The sequence below is a fragment of the Nyctereutes procyonoides genome, unplaced genomic scaffold, assembly GCF_905146905.1.
Source record: "Nyctereutes procyonoides isolate TBG_1078 unplaced genomic scaffold, NYPRO_anot_genome, whole genome shotgun sequence".
In the NCBI taxonomy this organism is placed as follows: Eukaryota; Metazoa; Chordata; class Mammalia; order Carnivora; family Canidae; genus Nyctereutes; species Nyctereutes procyonoides.
In genome coordinates this window covers 19,073,212-19,099,773 of record NW_026575141.1, presented here as the reverse complement: position 1 = coordinate 19,099,773, position 26,562 = coordinate 19,073,212, and the positions used below count along the sequence as shown (strand labels likewise).

Below are 26,562 nucleotides of genomic sequence, written 5' to 3'. Positions count from 1 at the left end.
CACTTACCCGACTGAGATACTCAGGTGCCCCTCTGTGTGTATTTTTTGATAGTCAAGATTTGCCTATAGTTTCAGAGACTTACTGTAGTTGATGAATGGTGTCAGATCTACTAGAGTGTTTGTACGTATACTGGTATTTTTCAAGAGAACTATAACAATTGTGAGTAAATGTAAAATATAGCTCTACAAACATAACTTTTCTTTGATCTTTCCCTCTACTCAAATAACTCTTGAAGTCTTCCATATGATTAAATAGTATGAATCTAACAGATAGAATAATAGGATGATTCCAAATCACTAAGAAAGGCATTATACCCAAGCTGGAAGAGACAGATTGATACTTTGCAAATTTCCCTTGCCAGTGTTGTCACATTTTAAAAATGCGTTTTTCTTAAGCTGTTTTAAGATTGCAGTTGGCTTTAGCATTAAGTGTGGCATTTGGATCCCAAACTCTTGCTAATACAAATACCAATGTCCCTTAATAACCAAGTGCAATGTCCAAAAGCTCATCTTCTCTGTATTAACTATAGTAGACCCCGCCTTCTATCCTTGCCACCTGTCAGCACCCCCTTCCATAGATTGAAGTTACCTGGTATTCCGGAATAGTGTTCTCTAGTGCTGGGCCCTCCCTGTTTGTTACCTGTCTGATTTTTCCCACGTGCGCTGGGTTGAGATACAACCAAAGTAAAATTGGTTGATGTATTGCAAATGCTTTCGGTTTTTACCAGCACTAACCCTTTTCTTATTTACGCACCCGTGGTCCCATCTTGCATGGAAGTAACCTCCCCAAAATGAAGGTCTTGCAGCTTGGAGGGAGAGGGATGGATATTAGCAGTGATGCGTAACATCCTGGAAGATTTCTGGACTCTGCCTTCTCTCTTTATTCCAGTTGACGTTATTTGGGCTATTTCTATTTTCTAGTCCCATACCGACATAGCATTCTTTGCCTGGTGGGAAACTGTGTGTAATATACGAGCAGGCCATCATCCTCTCACAGGGCCTCTCCAGGATGGTGCATGAAGAGGCTGACGTATATTTCACACTAGTCCATTGAAGCAAAAGCCACATCGAACATAGATTTATTCTAGTGGACGTATTTTTTTGGGGAAAATGTGGTTGCTTTCACACGCCTTGTGTTCATGATTCATAGGAAGTGACCAAGCTCACACGCAACAAGAATGATCTGATTCAGGTTTAAATTAATTTTTTTCTTACTTGATAGTTCAAAGATTCTTCAAATTACAGAAACTTGGAAAGAGTATAATGAACACCTCCATATACTCTGCACCTCGATTAATTGTTAGCACATTTGTCACCTTTGTCTTTACTTTTTACACATGCATACTTTCTACATACAGTTATATGCATATACATCATTTTCTTTTTTGACTGAACCATTTAATTGTAAATTTTAGATGTCATGATAGTTTAGCATTTATCTTCTAAGAATGAGCACATTCTCTTACATAACTACCATACCATTATCTTCCTTAGGAGAATTAACAGTGATGTGAGGTATATACTAATTTCCAGTCCATATTCCAGTAAACTGGATCTTTCTTCCTGCCTCCAACCTCAAATGGCTCATTGCTGTTTTGTTTTCTTTTTTAAATCTAGGATCCAAAGTTCTTATATTTAGTTGTTATATCTCTTTTAATCTAGAATAGACCCTTGCCTTCTAATGGTTTTTTTTTTTTTTTTCATGATATTGATGTTTAAAACCCAGGCCAGTTATTTTATTGAAGGTCCTATGTTCTGGACTCATCTAATTGATTCTTCAGGCCTGGATTCATGTTAAAGGTTTTGGTACAGGTTAGGAGAGCTTCTGTCCTACCTATTGTACCTCCTCAGGAGGCATGTGGTCGCAGCATTGTTGATGGTAAATTTGATCACTTGGTTAAGATGGTGTCCTTCAGATTGTATAGAAACCATTTTTGTTTATAATTAATAAACAGATACTGGAGAGCATGTGCATATCCTGTCTCCTAGCAACTTTTCACCCACTAGTGTTAGCGCCTATGATGATCCTTTCCTGAGTCAGCTATTACATTGCAGTTTGAAAAGTGGTGATTTTTCTTTTTATTTTTTTAAAAGATTTTATTTATTTGAGAGAGAACATGAGTGGGGGTTGAGGGGCAGAGGGAGAGGGAGAAGCAGACTCCACTACTGAACAGGGAGCCATTGCAGGGCTGGATCCCAGGACTCTGGGGTCATGACCTGAGCCAAAGGCAGATGCTAGGCAACTGAGCCACCCAGGTGCCCTGAAAAGTGGTGATTTTGTAAAATTCTGTCATTTCTCCCATATTTATTATCTAGCATTCTTTGTTAAGGAAAAGCTTTCTTCCATCCACCCCATTTTCTCTCTCTCTTTATATCAGTATAAATTCATGGAAGTTTTTATTTTAAATTCAGTGCATTATAATCGATTATTGTTATTCTCATAGATGCTCCAGTTGTTCCAGTGTGGGCAGGAAGAGTCCCTTCAGCCTAGCTCCTATGCCCTATGCCTCTGAGTGCTCCCTGTTTTAGGCAAGTAAGATGTTCCAGGCTCACTGTATATTTCCTGCTTCTAACCTAGAAATCACTCTTTTCTTCAAGAAGCCCTGGTTCTTTTAGGTGGGAATAGTGCTTAGAAACCGAGAGCTGGGCACTGGCTTATCATTACTAGGTTATTACTACTTCTCTGGCTTCTCAGTGGAAAGAATGGAGAAGTATACTTAAAAAAATCTAAAGTTCCTAATGACATTTTCTGTTTAAATTTAATATGACAGGATTTTTTTTCTTATACTTTGATCTCTTTCTCTCTTTTGGTGAACATTTTGGTTCCTCATTAAATTAATATATTTATGGGTATTAAGTTATATAATTGTAATACCTTCCAATGTTTTTTCCCCCTATCCCCACCTCATTAACATTATATGCTTTTCCTATTTATTTTTACACATACTCTACAGAAACAGTAGCCTTTGATTCATTAGATATAGTGACATGACATACATTGTACATACATAACGTAATATATATATATTTTTCAAAAGCTTATAACAAATCTGAAATGCTGGCTCTGCTTTCCTGGTTGTGCAGATGAGCTAGCGTGTGCTGTCAGTGATCAAGCAGTTTGCCACCAAGAGGTGCCCAAGCCTAGCTGTCTCCAAAGACTGTGGCCTTTCCATTGTTTCAGATTGCCTTTTTTCTCATAATCTCATCATCCTCTTTAACTTGACATTTTCTTTCAGATTTTGTATTATCTTAAATCTCAGTGTTTTACTGTGACAGAGAAAATCTTAGATGGCCTCAATCTGTTGCCCTATGACTTTTTTCCCCCTTCGGTTGCAAAGACTTGTTTCTAAACGGAAAATAACCACCCATAATCTTTTCATCTTCACATGATTATTTAGAATTTTTTCAGTGTATCCCATGATTTATTAGCCTGCATCGATATTTTCCACAATCAGAATGTATTTTAATTGCAGTTCTTTTATAAGCTTTTAGACTTTATCAACCAATTCTTGTATTTCCATACATGGTTCATATTAACAGCGTTAAATAGTGTCATCATTTTCTATGAAATTATGTGCCATACTTTATGAAATCATGCCCTTATAGAGTTATTTCAGTTTTTCTTTTGTTTCCAGTTTTCTTTTTGTTTAATTAATTCTCTTGAAAGAATTTAGAGGCATTCCTTGATGCAAGGGTAGAAATATTTTAAGTCTCACCATATGTATTGTGGTAATTCTTTCCAAAAGCACAGAGCAAGTTGAAGAACTTGTCCAAACTATTTAGGCTTTCTGAGCTACTAGCACTGGGCTGGTGTTTGAGCTGAGATGTGCCTAAGACCCAGGCCTATTCAGATGTTTGTGCACCATTTTCCCTAACCCTAACATGCAGCTCTTTGGTACTTCACAAATAAGTGTAACCATACATCTGTACTCAGTGTAAAACTGTGGATGCCTTCATTTCCCATTCCTTTCCTTCTCTTTGGAAGCATAGCATTTATCAAGTTCACAAGTCACAGATCATCTTCCCAAATCAACTACTGTTCCTTGAAAAAATGACATGATGAAGCCATGTATTGGCCCATGGAAACACAACATATACACCAAACAAAGGGAAACCACTGGTGAGGGCTCCAGTTGCTGTCAAGGCTCTTTTTGAGCTTAATCACATTGCTTGGCTGGCCAGAGGAATTTTAGTGCATAATCTGATTAAAATTTGAAGAACTATTTGTAGATTGATAACTTTAGGATTTAAAAGTGGTGGCAGCTGTGCTGACCCAGATAACATGGTGAATTGAAATCTTCATTTCTTGGTAGATACTGGCTCACTAGTTGTGGTTTCTTAAGTGTATAGACCAGGTCCTACATATTTTCATCAATGTCTAGTCCAAAATCTGGCCTCTGTTAGTAATTTGTTGACCAAATGTAGATAAATCTGCTAAGAAGTATTAACCACCACCCCCCTTAAGTTATGAGAGCCCAGGTGTGTTGAGGAATGGAAGTTCTAGTACAAATTCTAAGTTACTGTAGTAGCTGAATAATGTCTACCTGAAGATACCAAGTCATGATCTCTAGAATTTGGAAATGTGACCTTATTAGGATAAAGTATCTTTGTAGATATGATTAAATCAGGGTTCTTGAAATGACGAGATTACCCTGGCTCATCCATTCCTTAAATGCTCTCAGTCTCCTTATGAGAAGTAGGGAGAGATGTGACAAACCGTGGGGTCACCAGAGGCTGGAAGAGGCAAGGAGGGATCTTCCCCTAAAGAAATCTCTCTTTTGAGGGAGGGCAGCCCTGTGCCACCTTGGTTCTGGACTTTTGGTCCCCAGAACTGTGATGGAGTGAATTTCTGTTGTGTTTAGTGACCAGTTTGTCATAGTTTGTTACAGTGTAGTAGCTCCAGGAAACTCATACCCTACCATACCTATTTTCTCTGTGCTGTAGGAAGCCTGTAGTCACAACCAGCCTGATCCTGAATAGCCTAGTTTCCAGTAGTAACTTTTGGCCAGATCCTGACATTATCCAAGTAGAGACCCCTGCTGCAGGTTGTCTCTGAGGGTACAGCCACTTCCTAAAGGCCTCACTGCTGTGTGGGGTTGGGCTGAACTCTAGGCATGAAAGTTAAACACCTGTGCACTGCATGAACTTACCTGAACGGGATTCTGTTTTTGTGGCGCACTCTCGATTCTAATACATTGTTTCATTGGGTAGTGACTTGGTCAGACTTCCATTCTATGAGCTTTTTGCTCATTTTCTGAAATGCAGAGGCTAGCATGCAAGGAGCATGGAAAGTACAGGACACAGTGATGGGAAAGGCAGGCCGTTGCCAGACTGTAGGAACTTGTACTTCATATTAAGGATTGGAGATCTTTACTCAGAGAAATGGAGAGCCATCAAAGGGTAATTTGAGTCTGGGGGTTGGCACAGTTTGCCTATGTTGTAACCTACTCAGTCTTTGATTTCACCTTTCCATACCCCTCTTCTAATTGCCTGTTGTGTTTAGATTTCCTCAAATTGCACTGTTTTAATAGATTTAATAATGGATTTAATCAATTTTTAAAGTTCTTGAGAAAGATGAGAAGAAACTTGAAATGCCTGGTCCTGGAAACTTTTCATTTGGTGGGACTCATAGGTAAGGAGGAGAGCTTGTTGCAGCATTTGAGGAGAAAGGAGAGGAGGAATGCCAGGAGGAGGGGAAGGAAGGAGGGTCTCTAAAAACTTATAGGGCCCAAACCCTTTTACCTTAGCTAAACAGTCAGAATTCCCTGCTTGATGTTGGATTTGTTTTCTATGATTTTTGATGTGTGTTTTATATGTGTCATCATTATGTTTTGTTTAAAATGGGAATGAAGCTTTCTTTGTATATCCAGCGGTAATTTTTATACATTATTCACACAGCTGTACCAAGAGCAAGTAAAAATAAATGTTGTGTATGTCCTGTTAAGCTTTGCAAACATATTTCTGTTTGTTTATTATTAAGGAATATCTTGCTAGAGAGAGAGCTGGGTTCAAAAGCTGTTTTCCCTAGTACTTGAACAGCTTACTGGGAAGACGAAGTGTAGCATGAAAAAGTTGGAGGTATTGTGCCCAGGAGGCTCACTGCCTGGTACAGCCTGACCCTTGTCTGTGTGAGGTGGGCACTGGCTGGCTCTGCATATAATCAGTTTGCTGAGATCATATATGAATTTAACACATATGTTGTTTTCTGTCTCAGGTATAGAAGTTCTTTGCACTCCACACATGAACAGAAGTGGGTTCTTCTTTTGAAAAAAGGAATATCAGAGATCCTGATTTCTTAATGAGCAGACATATGCATTTTACCATCACAGCCTGCATTTTATTGTATTAAAATGATAGTTGTATAATCAACACATAATTCCTTTCTTTTCAGAGGACGGAATCAGTCCTGGGCCTGTTCTTGTTTTAGAGGCATGAGGAATAAGGGTGTCAAAGAAGAAACAATAAAAAATAAGTCTAAGGTTTTGAAATGTGTGGATGTAGAAGTCAGGTGTGTTCTCTGCCTTTCCCATGTTCACTCTTAATCTGAGGGGAAAAGAAAAGTATGGCCTTTAAATACTTCAGAAAGTGAAGGAGGATATAATAATGTTGTTGATGATAAAATCATTTTTATATACCTGTTTTCACTTTGTGAGGCTGTTGCGGTAAGATCCAGGCCTTGGCCACATGCTGAGAGTTAATGAGGTTTACAATTGGCAATGCTTAAAGAGTATTAGGGTAATGTATTTAAATATCAGCAGTTCACAGTCTGAAATGCTCATCATCTGTCAAATATAATCCGGAATCAATAAGAGGAGGTCTTTCAGTCTGCTAATGAGGAACGTTTTCTACATACTAGGGTGGACTTAGATTTCAGATAAACACCTGAAATTCATAAACTATAGAATTAAGCAAAAGGCATCTCTTTCATTAAAAAAAAACAAAAAACTTGGTAATAATCAACAGCAGTCACCTGAGAAGCTTAAATTTTCTTCTTAGTCATCAGACTCCCAAATTAATCTACCAAAACAAAAAGCCTCATTAGCAGCTCTCATTGAATCAGTGTTATTTTTTCTTTCTCTCAAGGTGTCTGATTAACCCCCTTTCTTTTTGCATTTCTCACTTTGTGTTAATATTTGATGTCTGAAATCATAGGGGGGTGCGTGCAATGTGGTGGCTAGACACTGTCTGCAAGGAGCAAATTAAAAAGAATTCTTAAAAAGGTTTGTATTATGTCGCTGGTATATTAGAAAACCTTTAGGAATGTCAGGTGCCTGGGTTTATTTTTCTTTTTAATTCGAGAAAGGGTTGATTAATGACTGGGTGTTGATTTCACTTCTCATTCATATGTAGGGACAGCCCTCCTCCTCTTCCCCCTTCTCCTACATACCAAATGCAGGCCCTCTTTTGGAGATTGTTGCTGTCAATGGAAGGTGAGAAATGGGGCCAGAGCTGAAGGGGGAGGAGAGGTGAAAGGAGGGTTGTGGATGGATGGTAGTGTTAATGTAAGCCGATGGTAATTACTGTAGAGAGCAGAGCTCTGACATGTGGGAGAGGAAGGGAAATACTAGTGCATTGTCTCAGAAGGAGGTAGGTTCTTGTGAGAACTGGGTGAGTTCATCTAGAACAGCTGTTCTCAAAATGTGCCCCCCCCACCTCCCCCGGGCCCCTGGGAGTCTCTGAAAACATTTTCAAGGAATCCATGATGGGTCAAACTTGTGGTGCTGCAGTTAAGGAGTACCATCAAGCCAACCAAGAAGAGTGAACAGTTGAGCTCTACACCACAACACATTCACAGTGACAGTAGGATAAGGATGTCAGGTCCACTTCAGAATGTCTCTGAAGAAGTAGAAAAAAATCATTGATTTTTGCTAAATCTCACCCTTGAGCATACATAATTTGAAAATTCTGGGTAACTAAATGGGAAGTTGGTATATATAAAGAATTGCTGGTGGTTATTGTCATGGCCGTCTGAGGAAAAGCACTTGAGCAAAAAAAAAAAAAAAAAGCACTTGAGCAACTGAATTGAGTTGCTAGCTGAACTAGTGATTTTTTCATAGAACACTTTTTATTTGAGAGAATTAAAATTTTCATATGATAGCTTCCCAATACTTAGACTTTTCTGATGTAACTAGTGGAGATATTAATGATTATGAGTTTTTAATATAGTGTAATGAAATGTGCCAACATTTGGAAGATAAGCATAACTTAGGGAAAGGTGTTTTCCAGTTGTCCAGTACAGGGTGCTTCAAAATCATGCATGGGTAAAAGATCTATTCACAGTGCAAAACAGACTGTGGATTTTAATGTAATAGAGTGAGATGCAGTTTCACATTCCATATTGTAACTAATCTCTGAGGAATGATCACTTGTTAGGATTTGGTGTTGTACCATAGAGTAGCCACAATTATCTGAAAAGGCTGTTAAAATGCTCCTTCCTTTTCTGTGAATCTGCATGAGGCGGAAATTCTTTATATCCCTCTAACAAAACAACATATTACAGCAGATTGAATGCAGCTGTCTTCCATTACGTCAGACACTTAAGAGATTTGCAAAGATATAATTGCTTTTTTTCTTCCTACATTTTCATTAGAAAATAGTTTTCAAAAAAAAAAGAAAATAGTTTTCATACAGATATGCTATTTATATTGCCATGTAATAGTTTATTCACTTGTAAGTGAATTAATAAATACTTTAAAAGTTTATCTTTTAATTTCCAGTACAGTAATTATACATATAACCCATGTAAATAAAAGCTCTTTGGAATCCTCAATATTTCATAACAATGTAAAAGAGATCTTAAGACCAAAACAAAAAGTGTAAGAAATGCCAAGCTAGAAAAATGGAAGGGCAGATAGAGTATAGAACAGAGATATTGTGTAGATGTGGTGGTAGGATTTGGGGGGAAGTTTGCTTCTGGGAAATAGAAGGAGGACGCAGGTTGAACTATTCGCAGTTGGAGGAGAGAAAGTATATATACTACATAGTTACTTGGAAGTGGGAGTGTGAAAGGACCCCAGGCAGGACCTTGCTTGAGAGCCCACCTGAGGATTTGTGGTCATGAACTTCAGAGTTTCCAGAGTTCAGACACTTAGCTCCTGGTATGGAATAGAAAGGGACAAATGTAAGCAGGGTCAAAAGCTTGGCCATTGAAACTTTCAGAGTAGGAGTGGTGCCAGGGAAGTGAGGGGATGCTGGGGAGTGATTTTAATGATTGCCTGTAGATTGAATCTGGGTAAGGAGAGGACATTGGCCTGTAGGAGGCAGTGAGAGGGTGATAGGCTTATTGAATTTATGTTTGAGTATGGTTGAAGATTGTTTAAGTCAGGGTATAAGAGGGAGGATGAGCAGGAGGATTAGGAGATAGTGGCCTAAATGTGAGATGCAGGACATTGAGAATAAGGAGGTATTGCAGTCATTGGTAATAGCAGACACCTAGATCTGACCATGGCACGAGTGCCTGAGGAAGGGTAGAGAAATAATCACTGAGAGGAGGAGCTCAAGTGTTTGGGAGCTGTAGGTGTTTTGTTTTGTTTTGCTTAAGATTATAATTTATTAGAGAATGAATGGGGGGAGGGGCAGAAGGCAAGTGAGAGAATCCCAAGCAGAGTCTGCTGAGCACAGAACCCAATGTGGGGCTCCATCTCATGACCCTGAGATCATGACCTGAGCTGAAACCAAGAGTTGTTCTCTCAACCAGCTGAACCATGCAGGCACCCCGGGTCTAGGTGTTTGAAGGCTCAGTGTTGAAGTGTTAGTGCACAGAGCTAAAATATGGTTGGAGGTGTGAAGCAGGGTCATTTGGTGATAGGAACCAGGAAGGTTGCTGCGTGATATAGTCAGGTGGTGTGATTATTTAAAGGGGTAGGGTAAGGAAGGGAGGGTTGGGGGATGGTCTGGAAGAGATGATGAGAAGGAAGGAGTATACCTGCCCTGCTTATAAGCCTGGTCCACTTAAGATGGCAGAGGAAAGCCCATCGGTACTTAAGAGGGGGCTGCAGAGGAAACATTGCCCTCAAGGAAGAGCCAGGTATTGATTAGAGCAATAAGGCAAAGAGAGATTTAGAGGAGTATTTGAAAGGGATCCCTTTAGAGAGGGGATTGAGCAAGATTTGCTCATTATGTCTTGTAGAAGGCACAGTGGAAGGGTTCTTGAGAGAGGGCACAGAAAAGGGAAAGTACAGAGCCCTGGTGATTAGATGTGGGTGATAGTGTGGGGGTAAACAGGGATTCTGGAGCTGCTGGTGAAGGTTGACATGCACAGAATAAAGGGCACAATAAGATTAGTCCTGAGACACTCCAGATTCTATATCCTGGGAGATAGCGATCTTGCAGAGTGGCAAGAATGCCTGGAGGAGAGCAATTTTATTACCTGAAAAACTTTCAAAGCAAAAATACTCTATGGGATTGGTACTCTGCTGATAGCTTCTCCTAGATGGTTGGACCAAAGAATGTAAGAAGCAAATAATTACTGAGTACGTATATGGTTCCAGGTTTGTTGCTAACAGTTTCCATCCAACATAACAAGTCTTTAAAACAGGTGCTTTTGCTCCCTACTTACAAAGGGAGGTATAAAATCAGAGCTTAAATAGTTTGCCCAGCAACATAGTAAGTTGCTGGAACTAGAATTTGGACCCAGTTCTTTTGGGCTTGTACCCAATCTATTCTTCCATGGGATCTTCTACACGTAGAGAAGGATATTGAAAATGGAGCATTGCATGAGAACTCTGCCTGTGTCCTTGCTTTAAAGTTCTGATGACCTTTGCAAGATTCTTAGCCCCCGAGACTCATTCTTTGGCTGCCATAAGGTGGACCTAAAACCTCTATGAGCACTAGGCCAACTATCATCCACACCCACAGACTGAGGAAAAGCTGTCCTAACGTTCCTCTCATTCATTTTTTCTAACCCAGGGATAGTTTTTGGATCATTTTCCCCCTTTCACTATTCTTAGACTCAACCTTGAGGTCCCATTGCATACCATATTCTCAGAATTTTTATTTTTCTTTACCAAGCCAGCTAGAAATACCAACACTTCTTCCGCAGTCTTCCCAGCATGTGGAGGTGCTCAGAAAATGAAAGAGCAAAACAAGTTTTCTCCCACTTTCATTGTTTGGTTGTCTAGTTTTGCTTTATTCTGTACTAGAGGTGTTTAAAACTCACATCTAAAATGGTAAAGGGGAATCCCTGGGTGGCTCAGCAGTTAAGTGCCTGCCTTTGGCCCAGGGTGTGATCCGGGAGACCTGGGATCAAATCCCACGTCAGGCTCCCTGCATGGAGCCTGCTTCTCCCTCTGCCTGTCTCTGCCTCTGCCTCTGCCTCTCCCCCCCCCCCCCCGCATGTGTCTTTCATGAATAAATAAATAAAATCTTTAAAAAAAAATGGTAAAGGATGGGACGCCTCGGTGGCTCAGTGGTTGAGTGTCTGCCCTTCGGCTCAGGGCGTGATCCCACAATCCAGGACCGAGTCCTGCATCGGAGTCCTTGGGGAGTCTGCTTCTCCCTCTGCCTTTGTCTGTGCCTCTCTCTCTGAGTCGCTCATGAATAAATCTTTAAAAAAAAAAATGGTAAAGGAAATGAAGGGTAAGGTGAGCTCTGTTTCCTGGTTGCTCACAAATTTGTTTCTCTACCAATGGCAGTGTCATATGCACGGGGTGTGGCAGTTACTGAAATTAAAACAGTCTTGCACTAAGCTGTGAGGGATTCCTAAAGTGAATTCTGAGGAGATTTGGTGCCTATTAACTTTCCCATTGATTATGGCATAATTGTTAATGCATGACTTTGACTAGTAAATAAAGTGAGATTTTCAGACTTTAATGAAGGTTTCTGAGGGTAAGGCTTTCATCACAATCTGATGGAAAGGTTTTGGGATTTTCAATCTAGAAGAGTAAGAGATGAAAGAAGGTAACTGTTGAACTTGCATAGAAATTATAAGGTAATTTAGTCTCTGTCATAAAGGATATATGGTATGGTAAAGTGGTCAGGTGTTACAGATCTGAAAGAATCTAATTCCTGAAAAAATCTAGGTTAGTTTCAGATTAATCCATTCATTAACTAATATATATTTGATATTAGCTATGTGCCAGGCACTGTTCTAAACAAAACAGTAAACAATATGCTCTTATACAGCAAATAGTGTAAAGCAATAGAGACAGGTAGTTGTATCTACTAAAGCACAGAAAGGAGGTGGTGAGTGGCTGTGCACTCTGGAGTGCCGTGGTGGTTGGGGTGTCAGGGAAGACCTCTGCAGAATGACATTGGAGCAGAGACCTCAGGAAGAATGAACCATATGAGAATCTATGATTTGAGCTTTCTAGGTGGAGGGAATAACAGATGCAGATGAAATAGGAAAGTGCTTGACATGTTTGAGAAGTAGCAAGGAGACCTGAGACTGGCTAAGAGCAGGAAAGTGAAAGAAGCCAAAAAGGTATCCAGGGGCCAGATTGTGTAGCTCTTGTACAGTTTTCTTCCAAGTGTAGGAGAATTCGCTGAGGAGTTTTGAGCATGGCACTGACATGATGTGAATTCAGTTTTGAAAGGATCTCCTTAGCTGATTTGTAGAGAATAGAATGAAGTGGGCAAGAGTGGAAGAAGGTAGAAGATGACAGGATTAGAGTGTCATTGTGGAGACGATGACAGGTGGTTGAATTTTGAGTTTTCTTGCTACATTGGCTCTGAGATGGAAAAGAGCAAGCTAAACAACTAAGGGAATCCGGCTGGAGGAATAGATTTGGAAGCAAAAACAAGACTTCCTGTAGGACATGTTAGAATCTACGTACCCATTACACATACAACTGGAAAGCTCAACTGTTAGATGTTTGTGTCTGGAGTCAGGAGAGAGTTTGGCTTAGAAATAGAAGTCAGCTAGATTTCCTTGATCTGAACCAGTTTTCAGCATTAAGGAGCTGGTGGTGTAATAACTTCCGAGGTTTCATTGAATTGGTAGTGATTTTTTGTGGGAATGGGGGCCTTTATTATATTGAGTATTATGGACTCATACAATGCTTTTTAAGTTCATATTTGGCATGTTTTAATCAATTGTATTGATCTCATTTTGGCCAGTGGGGGGCCATTTATATTTTCTCCTTAGCGATCCATTAATATTTGATAGCTTACTTGCTTTCTGGCAACACAGGATGTTGTTTTATGTATTTCCCACTCCAGACCTGGAATCATCCTCTCTTTCATGGAGTCTTTATTCTTTTTAATGGGCAGTTGTATTTAGAGACCACAGTCTAGGTATTAGGTGCTGCTTTTGGGTTCCCGTTGCTTTGAGGTCTTCCCAGTGGATAATGGGGAAGAAGTTTGCAATTCATACTGGGATTTCTAATGCAAAAGTTAAACAGTTGATAAGATTAAATTCAGAGTATTTTTATTTCTTTACTTTTTCTGTCATCTCTTCACTCTTTCACTGAAAAATCTTGGTTACCAGCAACATTCATGTAATTACATATTTATACTATGTAGGGTATATTCAAAACAGTAACGTCAGTATTGCTGCTAACGGTTAGATATCGAGTGAAGTTTAAGATTTCTTTTCAGCTCTATTTGTGCTTAGAATGTATCCCACTAAATACTTGAAAGTGAAGACTGTGTTCTAAATTTATTTGAAACAATTCATTTCTCTGTGTGGTTTTGCCACCAACTTGATATATGGTTAGGTTCATTCGTTTCAGTTTGTTTTCAATTTTTAGGGATTGCTTTTTTTCTCTTAGACCTAATTTAATTCTTGAATATGTAAAACATATGTTTCCTAAGTCCAAGCTGTATTAACAGAAGCAAGGTGTACTTAGAAATCTGATTTAAGGGATCCCTGGGTGGCGCAGCGGTTTAGCGCCTGTCTTTGGCCCAGGGCGCGATCCTGGAGACCCAGGATCGAATCCCACGTCAGGCTCCCGGTGCATGGAGCCTGCTTCTCCCTCTGCCTATGTCTCTGCCTCTCTCTCTCTCTCTCTGTGACTATCATAAATAAAAAAAATTAAAAAAAAAAGAAATCTGATTTAACATCTCTAACTCCTTTACTCTGTCTCCTCTCTCCCCATAGAGGTCACTCTTCTTTCATTTAGTTCTTGGCTGCTTCTTCTACAGGGTGTTTCTTGCCCAACTTTGAGTAAATTGGTGTTCATTTTTCTGTCCCCATTCATACTCAAGAGGCAACTAGGTAAACTCCCTATATACTACATATATACATATATATGACATGTTGAGAAGTAGCAAGGAAACCTGAGACTGGCTGAGATATCTATCTTATCTATATAGATAGATAGGTATCTTCCTGTGGGAGACAATGGATAGTACATGTGTGTAGGTCGAGGTTCTCCAGAGTTACACAACCAGTAGGAGATAGATATATTGAGATAGGGGGAGGGAGAAGAGAGGGAGAGATTTTTTATAAAGAATTGGCCATGTGATTATGAAGTTGAGAAAGCAAGCTGGAGACCCAGGAAGGTCAGTGGTGTAGTTCATTCTGGGGCCAAAGACCTGAGAACCTGGATAGCCAATGGTATGAATCCCAGTTTGAGGGCAAGAAAAGATAGATGTCCCAGCTCTGTCAAGCAGAGAGCAGATTCTTTCTTCCTCTACTTTTTGTTGTATTTAGCTCCTCAACAGATTGGACAATGCCCACCCCATTGAGGAGGGCTTTGCTCAGGTCCGCCATTTAAAATCTCACCCAGAAGCACCCTCACAGACACACCTAGAAATAATGTTTAATCTGGACATGTTTAATAATGTTTAACCCCAAACCCTAATCAAGTTGACTCATTAAATTAACCATTACAACATATGTGTAGTATTAGTCCCTAGGATATACACTTGCTTTGGTCACTTAGCTATATATCCTAAAGATCACTCTAAACATATAAAGAAATCTCTCTCATTCCTTTTTATGGCTACATAGTATAAGAAGATAATATTTTTAATCATTTCCCCAGTTTATTCTAATACCTGTTAAAGTTTGTGGGCCATTACTTTTTTTTTTTTTTTTTTTTGGTGTGGGGGGCATTGCTTTTAAGGAGGCTTACATTATTTGGGTGATAAGGATATTTTCCCAGACCATCTATTAGGGCTCTTGTCAAGGAGAACTGGACATACCATAATGAACTACATGAACTGTAATTACATTCAGGACACCCTTTTACTTCCCTCCATCTACTTCACACTTCCTACATCTAGTGCTTCCAAGTGTTTTTCTCCCTTGTCTACTCCTACAGGAAAAGGGCTTCCATGTTCTAGATCTCAGTATTACTCATTCTTCTGGTAACTACTTCCCTCAGACAGAAAGGATTGTTCATTGTGTGCTGGAAGGAACATGGATAGTGGTTGAAAAAAAGCCACATTTACATCTTACTAAGTTTCTTAAAAGTTCTAGAACCTTAGCCAAGTACCCTAAATATTCTGAGACACTTTTCTTATCTGATTAAATGGGATTATTCCTTGCTCTGTGCACAACTTCTGTGTTGTTGCCCAGTGAAATAGCATCTGTGGTAGTGTAGTTGGCTTTCCTTTCTCACTCTTCTCATGGGTATGTTCCAGCATTCCTTCCCCCTCTTCTGCATATCACTTGCCACTCCTCCTCTCTCATTCCTGGCATCTTTCCTGGCAACACAGGTACCTTCCATTATTTGTCCCAAATGAAGAAAATCTTCTCATAATTCCACTTTTTCCCCCAGCTTCTGCTTCACTTCTTTCTGGAAAGCTCATCCAGAGCATTCCCTTCTGGCTCTCTACAGTTCACCCCTGCCTATTCATGCTTGAATGCACTTCCCTCGGATTTTTTTCCAGTGTTCTGCTCTTGTTTAAGATTCTGAGAAGGAAACACTCTTCCTCCTGTGTGTATGTCTACTTTACTGGTAACCAAAGCAATTTTTCCCCCCCACCAAGCAATTCTGTGAGACTAGCTGGGTGTCTTATAGTTTAACTCAGTTCTGATATTGTCTACTTGGAAATAGCATCCAATCCCACAGGTTGAGGGCTCAGTCCCACAAGACTGCCTCCCTCTGCCTTCACCTCAGATGCCAGTCTCAAGGCTGGGTTGTTCCCTTTGCTTCTGACTGATCACCTGTCAATTGTAGGTTCTCATGACCCCTTCCTTGAGTTTGGTAGATACAGTGGCTTACAGAACTCAGGAAAACAATTTCTTTACTCTTTACCAGATTTTTTATAAAAGGATCTGATAAAAGCTGTAGATGACCATCCCAATGGAAGAGATGCATAGGCGCCATATGTGGAAAAGGGTGTGGAGCTTCCATGCTCTCTCCCAGAACTGCCACATGTTTATCAACCTGGAAGCTTCCTGAAGCTTCTTGGGATTTTTATTTTTTTAAGATTCTATTTATTTATTCATGAGAGACACAGAGAGATATCGAGAGGCACAGACACAGGCAGAGGGAGAAGCAGGCTCCATGCAGGGATCCCAACGTGGGACTCCATCTCAGGTCTCCAAGATCATACCTTGGGCTGAAGGTGGCGCTAAACTGCTGAGCCATCCGGGCTGCCCCCTTCTTGGGATTTTTGTAGAGATTTCATCATGTAGGTGTGATCAATCATTAACTTCATTTGCAGCCCTTCTGCCCTCCCTGGAGAATGGGGGATGGGCTGAAAATTCCCAGCTTCTAATCATGTCTAAGTTTTTAGGGTGACCAGCTCCTCCAGGAACCCACCCACTGTCACCTTACTAGAACAAAGCCACAGCTGTCACCCAGGAAATTTCAAGGGGGCTAGAAGCTCTGTGCCAGGAACCAGGGGCAGGGATCTCTATAGTTTTTCTGTTATCTCACAGAACTGCATAGCAAAATCCAATGATAATATTAGTCCATAGGTTAATGTAGTTATATTCTCTTTGCTTTTAGAATGCTCATCACAATCTCTTGCCTCCCTAATTGCTCTTCCTAATCTCTCATCCTCAGAACTCAGTCCTAGGAATTCTAATTTCTTCTAAATACTTCTTGGAGATCCCTTCTCATCTCAACACATGGTTCTAAATACTTCATAATTCATACTTTTGTGTCTCTAGCCCTCTCTTCCTGGTTGAACTCCAGAGTCCTGTCTATCCATCTGCTTACTTGAGATCTCCATTTTCCTATCTAGCAGGCCTCTGGAAACTCAAGTGTCCTAAACTAGGTTCCTGATTCTTTTCTCCAAAAATGTCTTCCTTTCTTGTTTGCTATCTCAGGATGTTCCATCTTACTGTTGCTCAGGTCCCAAACCATGGAGACATCCATACTTCCTCCTTTCCTCTTGCACTTTACACCTAATCTTTCATCAGATCTAGTTGGGTTTACCCTCAAAATATAGTAAAAGTTTTTCTGTCCAATTTCTTAGCACAGTGGCAGGAGCAACAGCTTCTCCTCAGGTTTCATGATACCAATATAGACAGTACAGAAAAGGAAGATGCCAGAAAGTTGATCAAGAGAGACACAGGCTTAGTAGAAGTCTGGAGCAAATACACAACATGGGGGGAGGTTTAAAGGCAAACTCCAAGACAAGCTCACCTACTTTGTCTTGTTTCCTAGAAGCACAGGGGACAAATTATAAGGATGTTTCCAACTCTTAAGTTCATAACTGCTGTGTCCTCTCTGGAAGACTGGCAATTTGAGGTTCCCTGACCAGGGCATCCCTTGAGGGGAGGTGCTTAGTAAAAGACTCATCAGGTGGATTTCTACCGTAGATCTCACGTAACCTGTACTAGAAAAGGTGGTGATGTACTGGCTGCTGGTGAAATGCATGAAAGGGAAAGCAGGGGAGCAGACATACATACCACTGTAGTTCTGCATTTTTGTTTTTTCTTCAAGCTCATCTAAATGTAAATTTTCAAAAATAAAACTGTATTAAATAAGCAGCAAAAGAGAGAGAGAAGATACTAAAACTCTCATTAACTCATTCTGTAGTGATTCAGTGCAACTGATGATGGACATGTGGCCCTCAGTTGACTAGTTCTTTAGATTCGTTGCTAGCAAGTAATTGAACTCCCCATAAATGTGACCCTGCATTTTACATGATTGAGGTTTTTTTTTCTTTTAATTTCATTTGTAGCATTGTGGCAGAGAGTTACAGTATATCCAGAATGTGATATGCTGCTACTACTGGGGTAGTAGCAGCAAAGGAGGAAAGACTTGTCTTTCCTCCTTTGTCTTGTCTTTCCTTCTTTGCTGCTACTACCCCAGTTTGAGGCAAGACCATCTCTCACCCAGATTGTTGTCATAGCCTCTTAAGATGTCTCCCTGCTTCTATTCTTGCTCCCCTTCAGTGTGCCCAGCACAGCAAAATAGAGCGATCCTATTCATATCTAAGTTGAATCCTGTCATTCTCTGGCTCACAACCCATTTTGCCTCCCCATTTCACCCAGAGTAAAAAGCCAAAGTCCTTACTGCGGCCAGCCAGGCCTTACCGTGGCCACTTTTCTGCCTTTACCCACTACTCCATCTGCTACTGTTCTTCCTCCTAAAGTGCTTTGTTCCAGCCCCTTTACTGATCATGGTGCACCTGCTCAGTCTTAACTCAGAGCCTTTGCACTTCCTCTTCCCCTAAGAAGCTCACTACTTCCTTTAGGTCTTGGCTCTGATGACATCTTCTTAGGGAGGCTTTCCCTCTTGCACGTGCTATTTTAAGTTGTACATCCAACCTTCCTTTTCCTTTTTACTTGTCCCTCATAGTGGTTATCTTGTAACATAGGATTTTATTCATTGTTTTATTGCATTCCCCTCCACCTTCTCTCACACACTTCTTGATATCCCTGAAGGCAGGGATTATTTGTTTTGTTCTCTGCTGAATCTGCAGATCCTAGGACTATATGGTCAGCACATAGTAGCATTCCATCAATATCTATGGAATGACTTTGAATGGATTGGACATATGAAGTGCCAGGGATGTGTGACATATTACCAGATAGATGATGAGGGGATGAAAGTCTCAGGCTCTCTTTTGGTTCCATATTGAAATTCAGCATGTTAAAATTCCCTGTTGTTGTTTTTCTCCCAAGGTCACTGACATTTTATGTAGTCTGTCTCAGTAACAGGTGCTGAAACTTTTAGCAAATCTTTTTTCTTCTCATGTCTCCACTTTCATCCTCTCTAAATAGACTGGTGCCACAATAGTCTGAGGTCATCTAGTTTTTGTAAAATTACTCTGAGAGATTCTTTGTATCGAGAAAACCACTCATAGGATTAGGTTTTTGATCTTTATGGACTCCTGCCCTTCCCGTCAGCACCCTGCGAAGGCCTGGGTGTTCACTGAGTGCCATTCGCCATCAGCCCTCTGCCCTTTGTGTCTCTTGCCTGTGCAGCTCTGTCATCTGCCTTTCTCATCTCTGCTTGTCATCTGGTGAGTTAAGGCCTTCTGCAGAGTTAAATCAATGCAGTCATGTCCCATCTCTTGATACATTTTAGTTCACATTATTCTTCTGTTTATTAACTTAAAATATAATTTTTCAGTTCACTAAGGCTGTTTCATTTCCATGGGTGAAAACCCCCTTTTAAAGTATCAGAGGATTGGCTGAATGTATAATTCATATTGAAACCCTTTTTCTATGCTTTTTACAATGTCCTGATCATTGCTTTCTTCTACAGGTTTTTTTTTTTTCCTCTTTTTTAAGTCAGGAAGTAAAACAGTCACCAACTTACTGAAGGAAAAAGCATTAAAACGCTGATGTTGCTTTTCCACAATTAGCAATAATTATACCCAGAAAAAGCAAGAGTCTCAAAAGTCTTGTAGCCTAATTTGCTTTTGCAGAAATATAAAGTACTCCCAACAGTTTCTAATTTTGATTATTCTTTACAATTGCTATTCTGTGTTGTAATTGCCTGCTTTTAAAAAAGCTTGGTATTGTGAGGAGACCTTTAGAAATAGGACTTGCTAATGAATACAGAGATAGTGTGGAAGAGGATGGGGGAACATGGTAGGCAGAAAATTTTTCTTACCTGCTTTTCAGCATTTATTTAGGTTCTTTCAGAGAATAAAATAAAATACAAACCCATATATATCAGGCTTAAACAGTTATAATAAATTTTTTTGGTTATTGTGATGAGAATCTACATTTGTGGGTAGCCTGTGTTAGCAGATGAATTTATTGTATTTGGTTCGTGGTTATATTTGTGTAGCAAAATACAATTAAATATAAAAATTTTCTTTTTTCTTTTTCAGATTCTTACCAGTTCTTAGATAAGTGACTTATGTTCATGTAGTAAAATTTTAATTAATCTTTATTTGGGGATAAGGACAAAAGTAGCATCCTGTTTATTTTGGATTTGGGGTACAATCCAGAAACACTACTTAATCAAACTACTGTAATCAGAAATCACTTTTTTTTAATATTTTATTTATTTATTCATGATAGAGAGAGAGAGAGAGAGGCAGCGACACAGGCAGAGGGAGAAGCAGGCTCCATGCAGGGAGCCCGACGTGGGATTCGATCCCAGGTCTCCAGGATCGCGCCCCGGGCCAAAGGCAGGCGCCAAACCGGGCGCCACCCAGGGATCCCAGAAATCACTTTTCATTTCAATTCTCATTAATAATGTTACTTAAGTTATTAGGCTACTTTTTTTTTTGCAATAATGGCAGTTTATGTAATTTAGTTTTTGTTTTAAAATTCTATTTGAAATCCTAGAGTGTCTCAGTCAGTAAGAACATGAATTCTCATAGAGGCATAAGGGATGTGACCAAATCTCTACTGATCCCAGTATGTCTTGAAAATGGTTGCTTAAAGATTTATTGGTGCTATCAATTTGTTTCTCATGATTTACCTAACTTCAGAGCAGAGTGTTTAAACCAAAATAGAATATACATTTAATATCAAATATAATTTTTTTTTTTTTTTTTTTTTGCCAACCACATCTCAGGCCCTAGACTGAACATGGTGATTGACGTTTTAATTCAAACAGCTACATGGATATTTGTGGAACAATGGGAGGTGGAAGCATGGCGCCTGAAGCTAAGTCATTGTATTTTGTGTAGCCATTTCTTATTGTGGATTAGAAAACAAATGTGGAAAGGAGAAAAAAGATTGAAGTTTATCATCATAGTTGTATCTGGGATCTCAGTCCCCATAACCAAGAACTCACTTGTTCTTGGCACAGCTTTCTTTTTAGTTACTCTTAGATTGACTGGACAGCTTTGCTGCTGACTTCTGAACTTTGATCTGTTGTTCTCTCCAACCTGGTCACTCTTAGATCCTATCTGCCACCTCCCCTTTCCAGGATTTTGGAGCCTGCCTTCCTCCTGTACCGGGAAAGGTGAGAAAGTATATTGGAGATGGTACTGCAGTCTGATCATTTTCATTTTTTTTTTCATTTTCATTTTCTATGTGTCTTTTAAAGTTGACATTGAAAATTTGGAGGCCCTTTGTAATGCAGATAATAGAAGGCAAGTTGTCATTGCTTCTAGAGAGTTAAGATTTACTTGGAATTACCTATGATGTGTCTCAGAACAATCAGAAGTCCCTGTTTGGGAATGGTAATCTGGTTGGGAAGGTGGATGAGGAGGCCCTAAGTGTTGATTGAGACTGTGTTTGTAGAGCAAGCACATTGTTTTTCTTAGACATGGATGCTGGTTTGGGGTGGAATGAGATGGAGGGCTGATGGAGATTATTGGGGATGGTGGCTGCTCTTAATGCAGGCATTGGCTCTAGAAAACTCTATATAAACCATATATTGCCATATTTAAACTATAGAACACATTAAATTTTTAATATTTAAAATATTTTAGATAATGCATGATGTCTCCTGTATTTTCTATTTATTATTATGTGCCTTGATTTTTAAGCACCTTATCCTTGGAATTAATTTTGTTACTCAAGTGCCTTCTTCCTACCTTGTTATAAAAGAGTAAAAGCCTTTGATGGTCTGACTTGTAAATGATGGAATTGTTTTACAACTTTGAATAAATTTAAAGTAAACTTTGAGTAAAAAAGCCCAATCCTCCTTTGCTTACATTGAATATTATTGGAAGTGTTACCCCTGAAACTTGGTCTGAATTCTCCTATGTTATCAGAAATTTCTGCAAATTCAATTTGGAATCAACATGTGGGCACTTTTTTTTTCTTTTTCATGATCTTAAATACAGAAAATCATAATCTATTTTAAGCTTATAAATGATGGAGCACTTGTTTACATGGGTAAAATGACTCTATCTAAGTAGTGTATTGAAGTTCATGTTAATGTTTGCTATTTAATGACACCTAATGATATTCAATGAAGGGTTATGCTAAACCGAAGAGAAAATGTGTTACCCAGGCAACTGCCTCAGGCAGACTAGAGATGCAGGCATATGGCTCTATAGTACACATTATTTCAGCATCTTTAAGCATAAAGAACCATGCATGTAATTGACTGTGAAAAATTACTGCTCAGTTACTGTATTGTATGGTCATAATAGAAGTAAATGAATACGTCATTGTTGTTGGAACAAGTCTGTTGGGAATCACTTGTAGACTCTACTATTTAAGAAGCAAAAATACAATAAGAAGAAAATAGCTGGTTTAATTAACATGTAAAATTGGGTTAATTTGAATTCAGCTGGCACAGCAGATATTAATGTTGGCTTTTTTGTGTGTATGATATTCTGGCTTAAGCCTGTGTACTTTTATTTCTTCTTGCCCACAGCATGAATAATTTTATTTTTAAAAATATGATAAAGGCTATTTTAGTCTCTTATTTTTGCTTTGCCAAGTGCTTATGTTATGATCACGCTGAAAAAGGTTTCTGTGTGTATCCATAATGTACGACTTATAACTGAGTGAAAGAAAAAAGTTAAAATACTTCTGAATAATTGATAATGTTCCCTGAAAAGGAATCAGTAACACTTGATTCCATAGATTTTTTTCAAAAATTTAGTTGATTGCTTATTTTTAATTTTTTTTTTTAATAGAGTGGCTAACTGGCAATTGTCACTGGCAAATGCAAGAAAGTAGCACATTTGCTCCTGTCATTTTTTGTGCGACTGTGCTTAGGTGCTTATTTGTTTTCGAATATCACTAGAATCATCATTACCTTGCTTCAAAGGTTCAGAAAAACACAATTGAAAGAGGCATTGTGTCCCAATTAAAAAATCATTTAACTCCATTGATTTTGGTATTTTAAAATGCTGTTTGAGCAAACAACACCCATATTTAATGTGGGCATGTGCTGAAGTATGCATGGGAAAATTCTGTTCTTCAACTTGTCTTCTGGGCTTTAAGTACTCAGAATCTCTTGAGTGGAAGGTACTTTTTGTGCTCTTTAGCTCCAACCTGAGGGAAAATTAAACTGAAGACTGAAGTCAAGTAAAGGGTTTGGCAGTGTGTGCTCTACTGGAAGCATTTAAAGTAACTGGTTATCCAGTGGCAGCCTAACAACTAGTCTGCTGCTTTGTGCATAGTGACAGCCAGTGTACAGCAGTCACTTAAAAAATGCTGCTTAACAAATTTGTGTGCCTGATGGCATTTTAGGTCCTAATTTCTTATCTAAAGTTTATATATCCCTATTATCCTCCTTCATTTACCATTTTAATAGATTGAAGCCTTCTCATCCAGCCTTAAAAGAACAAAGGAAGGTCTAGGAAACATAGATTTTTTTTTTTTTCAATCTACTTTGCTTACCTGAGTGAATTTTCCATTATGGCTTAGAACTACCCCCCTCCCCGCCACCCTCCCCACCTCTCCACCCCACCCCCACCCCCTGCTTTTAACCAGTAGTCTGTCTTTCTCCCTTTCACGTTTTTCCTCCTTTAAAGACCCTCTTTAAGCTTTTTAGGTTTTTTTTTTCCTTTTTACAATCCCTATTAATGTTTAAGAACAAACAGGATATTAATCTAGAGTCTAACGGAGGTAGAGAATATGGTTTGTCTCTGGCTTTATAATCCCTGCGGAATTCTTTTCCTTGATACAATATTACTCATGTGGGGATTGGCCATGATTAGAACTTTTTTTATGATTCAAAGTTGAAAAGGTTGAGGTGACAGGACATGAGGACAGACTCTCCTGAGGTCATTGGGCAGTGAGCGGTGCCATTTAATGGGATAAGAAGGAATGGGGATTATAGAATGTATAGGTGAAAGACCTTTTTGAGTGTATAGTTTAGCGAAGTATTAGCAAAAGAGAAGTTGAATGGGGGGTGAGTCATACCTGTTAAATGTGTTCAGTCTCTATCAGAAAGGAAATGTTGGTGTAAGAACGCCCTCTATAAATCCCAGGACTTGGCACAGTGAGTGAGCCTTGGGCAGCTCCATGCCATTTGGAGTGAACTGCAAGAGGTAGACAGATAGGTAGATCTGCAAGTATGGCTTATGAGTTACCAAGTCAAGTTCACAGTTATGAAAGCCTGTATCTGCTTTTGGCAATATGGAGGCAGTGATACATGCAGAGGTGATATTTATAGGTGAAATTCATGATAACAATATAGTAAAATTGCCAATAAAATCTTTAATAGGTTTTTAAAGCCAGGCAGTAGCCTGCTTGTTTGAACAATATTCAGTCTGCCAGATTTCACTGGAGACGATGAATTTAAATAGCCCCTTGGCAAACGGTGCAATGAGATTTGAACCCGAGTGCATGAGGAGAACTGAAGAGCCCAGCTGGCCTCAGAACAGATGTACTCCTGGGAATGCTAAGGCCAGTGCTGGAACCGGGGTGGGCATGGGAGGGCTCCCTATAACCGAACATGGAAGAAAACAGGATTCTAGACTGAAAGGCAGAGAGAGCGCCTCCTTCATAGATCCAGAAGGGAGATCTGCTCCAATTTGGCCCCGCAAAATCATTCAGCCACTCACTCAGGCAGAGGAAGAACTGGAACATGGGCCTCTTTCCACCTTCCTACTGATGATTTTAGAATATAAACTTAGGTAATAATAGTGCGTTGTCTCTTTAAAGCATGTTAAGAACAATTGTGATGAATTTGCATAATTGGGGTTATGAGGCTTAGTTTGTTTTCTCACTGACCATCAGCTGGCATCATTTTTTTATGAGCTCCACCACCATCTGCCTAACCAGTAGTTTTCTTATCCTCTGTGACTACAGGGCCTCAGAGTCTGTGCCTCTGGCTGCCATAGGTCCTGCAGCCACAGGCCACTGGGCATCCCTGATGGTATGTGTGCTTGACTTCTCAGAGAAGTCCTGGATTTGAACACTTATTTTTTTCTCTCTCCTGCTAAGCCCTTTGCCCACCCTACTATAGCCTTTTGGGACTGGGCTCACTGCCTCCCCATGCAGTCTGCACTCTGCGGTGTCCTGAGTGTTCTGTCCATGGGATCTCATCATTCCTGGGCAAAGAGCCTTCCAGGAATGGCTGGCACCCCGCATGCTTGCAGTACAATCCACATGGTTTCGTATGCCCTACACACTCCTTCACCCCCATCTGTCTCTCCCCTGCTTCCCTCCATCCTAGTCTCCAGTCCTCTGCTGGCTCCCTGAGTCACAGGGCTCGCCAGGGTTGGCCTTAGAGCCAGCGTCCACACTGACGTCCTTTTGCCCCCCCAAAAACTCCCGCTCCCCATCTTTCCAGTGCACCCTCCTATCATCATCATCAGATCTTAATGCCCCTTCCCAAGAGGCATTTCCTGGCCCCGTAGGGAGAGAGCTGCCCATCTCCCATCCCCATCATTCTCAAGCCTGCCTCTACAGTAGAATCATTTGGGAAATGTAAAGAAACAAAAGGCTGCTCGGGTCCCTCCTCAGAATAATTAAATAGGCCTTTTGGGGCTGAGAAGCCACTGGTTTAAGGCATTCCTCTCTTTCATCCTTTACACAGAAGTTAACTGATTATGAATCATCTTATTTCTACATAGGTATGTTTGTGCTCCTTGCCTGCTTTCTCCACTGGCATGTAGAATTCCTTGAGTATACGATTCTGTCCATCTTACGGTATTCTTGGGGCCTAGGATGTTGTCTGGGATAGAACAGATGCAGGGAACACACTTGCTGGCCTGAACCATAGATATTTGCAAGGCATTTGGGAGGGAGATAAAAGAGCTGGAAAACCCCAAAAGCTATTAAAGATGTTAAAACCATGAAGGCCAAAGCTCTTTTGATAAATTGGTGATCTCAGGAAAACCTAGTTCTGTGTTTTTTCCCCCTCAACATTCAGATTCTTGAACCTGGGTGGTCTAGTGGTCGGAACCAAGTTTTTGGAGTTCGATTTTACTTTTATCTCTACCATTAATCCTGGACAATTGTTTGGCTTCTGTTGTAACACACGGAAGAGGGTTATAAGAAGAAGTTATTTTTGCAAAGCACTCTTGTGGTTAGGAGCCTTAAGTAAAAGTGGTAATTGGATTTTGATATGGTGCATTGTCTGCGACCAAACTTCCTGAAGGCTGAACAGATCAGATCCTTATGTGCAGTTGCTTAAACTTTCTTAGCCACAGAGTTGGCCTGGAGGTGGGAGCCAGGCGGGAGATGAAAGGGACAACATGGGGTATCAGCCACTGCTGAGCAAGAATAAGCAATAGCTGGGAAGAACAGAGAAAGGATAGCCAGTCAGTGTGACTTTCTATCATTTGTTTCTTCTTTCGCCACCCCCTCCAGCCACCCCCACCCCTTTTTCAGCCCTTCTGCCACAACCTAAGTTTAGATCCTTGGTGTTTTGTTTCATGTAAATTTTA

At 40.0% G+C, this 26,562-nt stretch overlaps 1 protein-coding gene across 3 annotated transcripts in view; it reads left to right on the top strand.

Moving 5' to 3' along the window:
- Nucleotides 1-26,562, top strand: part of SLC25A13 (solute carrier family 25 member 13) — a 185,258-nt gene that overhangs the window by 38,900 nt on the left and 119,796 nt on the right. Inside the window, exon 1 of one of the 3 annotated variants that reach the window (XM_055307443.1) lies at nucleotides 21,057-21,221. The exons of the other annotated variants lie outside the window; for them this stretch is intronic. The gene's annotated coding sequence lies outside the window, so the exon portion shown is untranslated. Of the gene's footprint in view, nucleotides 1-21,056; nucleotides 21,222-26,562 lie in introns of those variants that run through there. 3 annotated transcript variants of the gene reach the window in all.